Source organism: Lithobates pipiens, unplaced genomic scaffold, assembly GCF_037356315.1.
Source record: "Lithobates pipiens isolate NorthernLeopardFrog02 unplaced genomic scaffold, aLitPip1_a1.2 Scaffold_22, whole genome shotgun sequence".
In the NCBI taxonomy this organism is placed as follows: domain Eukaryota; kingdom Metazoa; phylum Chordata; class Amphibia; order Anura; family Ranidae; genus Lithobates; species Lithobates pipiens.
In genome coordinates this window covers 22,472,353-22,478,983 of record NW_027507784.1, presented here as the reverse complement: position 1 = coordinate 22,478,983, position 6,631 = coordinate 22,472,353, and positions in this window count along the sequence as shown.

Below are 6,631 nucleotides of genomic sequence, written 5' to 3'. Positions count from 1 at the left end.
CCATTTGTTTGTAGATATAAGTGACAGTCTACAACTGCAGCCATTATCTTGTAGTCTTATGGTTTAGCTTGACGCAATGGTTATTGAGCAGTTATAACCAGATTAACAATAAAAATAATAAACTATAGTAAGATCGTAAGTCAATGAAATTGCATACTAACATTATGGCACTGTCATTTAAAATAGAGTTCGCTCCGAACACCAGATTAAAAAGTGGTCATATATTCCTATAGATGTGTCACATATAACACATAGGTATATAGGTGACACCGGAAGTGATGTCAGTAATATCATAAAAACATAGATCAACGTAAGCATAATACCAGTAGGGAAATACAAATGCTAAACATTAATAACATAGATATGTATGCAACTGGGGAATTTATTATTGGAAAGAATTAGGGAAGTTGAATGGTAAGAGAGAAGGGTAACGCAATAAAAAGAACTATAAAAATGCTATCTAAGAAATAATAGCACAGTAGATATATAAACTTCATGGTCTGAGCATATTAAAAATCATGAATAAAACAATTAAGATCTAATTCAATATTCAATCCCAGAGGTGCAAAAGTGTCTAGTATAAAAATCCATTTGGATTGTAACTGGCTTAAGGTCCTTACTTTGTGCCTACTCCGCCAGTACCTTTTTTACGGTTCAATTTCCCAGAACCTCAAGTGAGTAGGATCTTTAGTATGGCAGAGAGCAAAGTGTTTAGAGACACTATGCTTATCAAATCCTTTAAGGTTATTCTTCACATGTTCCTTAATGGTCTTTTGTGCATCCTATGTATTGTAAAAAACTCTGACTCAGACTGTCTTTTTCGGTGTAGAATAAGTAGCTGTCCCGACTGACTTTGCCATTAGTGATGGCCGAACGGTTCGCCCGGCGGTCGTTTCGCAGCGAATTTCGGTCGTTGGCGGTCCGCTCGTTCGCTTGCCTTTTCCCGTCGTTCGCCCCGGCGGACTTACGTGTTTAATGTGTAAAAGAACTTTGACCTATGATGACACGTCTATCATGGGGTACAGGACAGCCAATTGAGACATGACAGCACATGGACACTTGGACATTCCCCCTAACCTATAAATAGACCCGATCCGGTGGCCATTTTACATTCTTTCTTCTGTCACTATAGGGAAAGGTTGCTGTGTGGAGTAGGGACAGATTAAACGCTAGCTATTTGGTACACAAAAGTTCTTTTCAGGACTGGTATAGGTGTTAGGTGTATATAGGTTTGCTGTGCTACTGATTCTTGCAGCAGCCTGAGTGTCTTTTGTCAGTTTAGAGAAAGGGAAAGGACAGTGTGTGCTACAGGGACAGCCAGATTAGTCTTTCATCATCATCATCATCATCATCATCATTAGCTGTTACTATCAGGTCCACAAAAGAGCTATTCCAGTAACCACTAATCGTTCCAGTCTCCTCTTTTTTGCCACTTTGTATAGGGACAGGAAGGAAGCAGTGTTGTCAGGCAGTGAGGGTCAGTTTAAAGACTTGCTGTTACTATTAGTTCCACAAAGGTTCTTTTCAGGACTGGTATCAGTGGTACGGTAATAGGCTTGTACACGTATAATATTCTTTCTTCCAAATATAGAAAGAATATTATACTTGACTGCTGCCCTTCTGCTGCAGTCTGCTAATCATTCACAACTCACTTGTTCCACAAAGCTCTTTATCAGGACTGGTAACTTGGTCTGTGTAGGGTGCTACAGTACATAGGGTTGAGTGCGGTACAGTCTGCTGTTCTGTAAGGACCGCTATCGGTCCACAATACATAGGGTTGAGGTGCACCACTGCTGACCGCTGCCCTATACTGCAGCAGTCCTTCATTGGTATAGGGACTGAAGTACAGTCTGCTAATCACTAACACACAACCTGCTTGGTCCACAAAAGTTCCTATAAGGACTGGTAACTTGGTCTAGGGTGCTACAGTACATAGGGTTGAGTGCGGTACAGTCTGCTGTTCTGTAAGGACCGCTATCGGTCCACAATAGATAGGGTTGAGGTGCACCACTGCTGACCGCTGCCCTATACTGCAGCAGTCCTTCATTGGTATAGGGACTGAAGTACAGTCTGCTAATCACTAACACACAACCTGCTTGGTCCACAAAAGTTCCTATAAGGACTGGTAACTTGGTCTAGGGTGCTACAGTACATAGGGTTGAGTGCGGCACAGTCTGCTGTTCTGTAAGGACCGCTATCGGTCCACAATATATAGGGTTGAGGTGCACTACTGCTGACTGCTGCCCTATACTGCAGCAGTCCTTCATTGGTATAGGGACTGACGTACAGTCTGCTAATCACTAACACACAACCTGCTTGGTCCACAAAAGTTCTTATAAGGACTGGTAACTTGGTCTAGGGTGCTACAGTACATAGGGTTGAGTGCGGTACAGTCTGCTGTTCTGTAAGGACCGCTATCGGTCCACAATAGATAGGGTTGAGGTGCACTACTGCTGACTGCTGCCCTATACTGCAGCAGTCCTTCATTGGTATAGGGACTGACGTACAGTCTGCTAATCACTAACACACAACCTGCTTGGTCCACAAAAGTTCTTATAAGGACTGGTAACTTGGTCTAGGGTGCTACAGTACATAGGGTTGAGTGCGGTAAGTCTGCTGTTCTGTAAGGACCGCTATCGGTCCACAATAGATAGGGTTGAGGTGCACTACTGCTGACTGCTGCCCTATACTGCAGCAGTCCTTCATTGGTATAGGGACTGAAGTACAGTCTGCTAATCACTAACACACAACCTGCTTGGTCCACAAAAGTTCCTATAAGGACTGGTAACTTGGTCTAGGGTGCTACAGTACATAGGGTTGAGTGCGGTACAGTCTGCTGTTCTGTAAGGACCGATATCGGTCCACAATAGATAGGGTTGAAGTGCACCACTGCTGACCGCTGCCCTATACTGCAGCAGTCCTTCAGCAGTATAGGGACTGACGTACAGTCTGCTAATCAGTCACACACAACCTACTTGGTCCACAAAGGTCCTTATAAGGACTGGTAACTTGGTGAAGAGAGCTACAGTACATAGGGTTGAGTGAGGGACAGTCTGCTGTTCTGTAAGGACCAGTATTGGTCCACAATAGATAGGGTTGAGGTGCACCACTGCTGACCGCTGCCCTATACTGCAGCAGTCCTTCAGCAGTATAGGGACTGATGTACAGTCTGCTAATCAGTCACACACAACCTACTTGGTCCACAAAGGTCCTTATAAGGACTGGTAACTTGGTGAAGGGTGCTACAGTACATAGGGTTGAGTGAGGGACAGTCTGCTGTTCTGTAAGGACCGGTATCGGTCCACAATAGATAGGGTTGAGGTGCACCACTGCTGACCGCTGCCCTATACTGCAGCAGTCCTTCATTGGTATAGGGACTGACGTACAGTCTGCTAATCACTAACACACAACCTGCTTGGTCCACAAAAGTGTATATATGCCCCTACCCTCCTCTTTGAAGAGGTTGAGCGATGTCATATTTCTACTGGGGCTGCTTATGAGGGGATCACACCATCCCTGTGCTGTGCTGACTTACTCCTGGGGGTTCTTATTATGAGGGGATCACACCATCCCTGTGCTGTGCTGACTTACTCCTGGGGGTTCTTATTATAAGGGGATCACACCATCCCTGTGCTGTGCTGAGTTTCTCCTGGGCCTGCTTATTATGAGGGGATCACACCATCCCTGTGCTGTGCTGACTTACTCCTGGGGGTTCTTATTATAAGGGGATCACACCATCCCTGTGCTGTGCTGAGGGTTCTTATTATGAGGGGATCACACCATCCCTGTGCTGTGCTGAGTTTCTCCTGGGCCTGCTTATTATGAGGGGATCACACCATCCCTGTGCTGTGCTAAGTTTCTCCTGGGCCTGCTTATTATGAGGGGATAACACCATCCCTGTGCTGTGCTGACTTACTCCTGGGGGTTCTTATTATGAAGGGATCACACCATCCCTGTGCTGTGCTGACTTACTCCTGGGGGTTCTTATTATGAGGGGATCACACCATCCCTGTGCTGTGCTGAGTTTCTCCTGGGCCTGCTTATTATGAGGGGATCACACCATCCCTGTGCTGTGCTGACTTACTCCTGGGGGTTCTTATTATAAGGGGATCACACCATCCCTGTGCTGTGCTGAGGGTTCTTATTATGAGGGGATCACACCATCCCTGTGCTGTGCTGAGTTTCTCCTGGGCCTGCTTATTATGAGGGGATCACACCATCCCTGTGCTGTGCTGACTTACTCCTGGGGGTTCTTATTATGAGGGGATCACACCATCCCTGTGCTGTGCTGACTTACTCCTGGGGGTTCTTATTATGAGGGGATCACACCATCCCTGTGCTGTGCTGAGGGTTCTTATTATGAGGGGATCACACCATCCCTGTGCTGTGCTGAGTTTCTCCTGGGCCTGCTTATTATGAGGGGATCACACCATCCCTGTGCTGTGCTGACTTACTCCTGGGGGTTCTTATTATGAGGGGATCACACCATCCCTGTGCTGTGCTGACTTACTCCTGGGGGTTCTTATTATGAGGGGATCACACCATCCCTGTGCTGTGCTGAGTTTCTCCTGGGCCTGCTTATTATGAGGGGATCACACCATCCCTGTGCTGTGCTGACTTACTCCTGGGGGTTCTTATTATGAGGGAATCACACCATCCCTGTGCTGTGCTGAGTTTCTCCTGGGCCTGCTTATTATGAGGGGATCACACTATCCCTGTGCTGTGCTGACTTACTCCTGGGGGTTCTTATTATGAGGGGATCACACCATCCCTGTGCTGTGCTGACTTACTCCTGGGGGTTCTTATTATAAGGGGATCACACCATCCCTGTGCTGTGCTGAGTTTCTCCTGGGCCTGCTTATTATGAGGGGATCACACCATCCCTGTGCTGTGCTGACTTACTCCTGGGGGTTCTTATTATAAGGGGATCACACCATCCCTGTGCTGTGCTGAGTTTCTCCTGGGCCTGCTTATTATGAGGGGATCACACCATCCCTGTGCTGTGCTGAGTTTCTCCTGGGCCTGCTTACTATGAGGGGATCACACCATCCCTGTGCTGTGCTGACTTACTCCTGGGGCTGCTTACGGTGCTGCTGTCAGTGCTGTATATCACGGTGCTGGTGTGAGTGCTTAATGTCACGCTGCTGCTGTCAGTGCTGTATATCACGGTGCTGATGTCAGTGCTTAATGTCACGCTTCTGATGTCAGTGCTCTCTATCACGGTGCTGCTGTCAGTGCTGTATATCACGGTGCTGATGTCAGTGCTGTATGTCACGCTTCTGATGTCAGTGCCCTCTATCACGGTGCTGCTGTCAGTGCTGTATATCACGGTGCTGATGTCAGTGCTTAATGTCACGCTTCTGATGTCAGTACTCTCTATCACGGTGTTGCTGTCAATGCTGTATGTCACGGTGCTGGTGTTAATGCTTAATGTCACGCTTCTGATGTCAGTACTCTCTATCACGGTGCTGCTGTCAGTGCTGTATATCACTGTGCTGATGTCAGTGCTGTATGTCACGCTTCTGATGTCAGTGCCCTCTATCACGGTGCTGCTGTCAGTGCTGTATATCACGGTGCTGATGTCAGTGCTGTATGTCACGCTTCTGATGTCAGTGCCCTCTATCACGGTGCTGTTGTCAGATGCCTCTATCACGGTGCATGTGTCATTGCTGTATGTCACGCTGCTGGTGATCATCTCCTGCACCCTCTTCTTTGCCTACCCTGGTCCCTGACCTTTCCTCTCCTCCATTGCCTTCATGCGCTCCACAGTCCTGAATTGTCAGAACAATTTCCCATATAAAAAAAGAATGCTTGTAGTTATCGATCCCAAATTCACCTCATACATGTATTATGTCATTGGCCATGTGGTGGGACTATGTTTTGCCTGCTAATAATTACCTAGTGGCTGCAAATTCGACCTAAAGCTTTGAAACGTTTGCCTCCCATTGAAGTCAATGGGGCCCGCGGCGAACGTTTGGTTTCGCGAACGGTCGGCCTCGTTCGCGGTCCGCGTTCGCGAAACGTCCCGTCGGAGGTTCGGGCCATCACTATTTGCCATTCACAAACTTGATCTGACTTAAAATTGATAATATCTATAATATATTCCTTTCTTTTCCTTAACTGAACTTCTTTCTCTTTCTTCATCAGATCTTTATTTAATTGTGCTGTGATAGCAAAAAATTCAGCCTCCTTATGGGCTTCAAATACTCCCCTAACTTCTCCAATAATTTGATCAATCTTTCTAATTTTTCTTTAACTGCTCAATAACCATTGCGGTCAAATTAAACCATGAGACTACAACATAATGGCTGCGGTTGTAGACCATCGCTTGTATCCACAAAAAAAATGTCCGCCACGCTATTTATTTACATTGGACTCCAAGAAAAAAAAAATCTTAATATTGCAAAGAATTATGGGGAAAAAATACAAATTCAAGAGACTCATCATGTGATTTACTAAATACCTTGGAATGTCTACTTTCCAAAAAGAGATCATTTGGGAGGTATTTGTACTTTCCTGGCTTGTTACGGTCTCAAGAAATGAGATCGGCCGTCAGTGCATCAGGTGTGTGCAGTTTTCAATAATTGGCATTAAGGCTTGTAGACTCTATAACTTTCACAAACGCCAAATA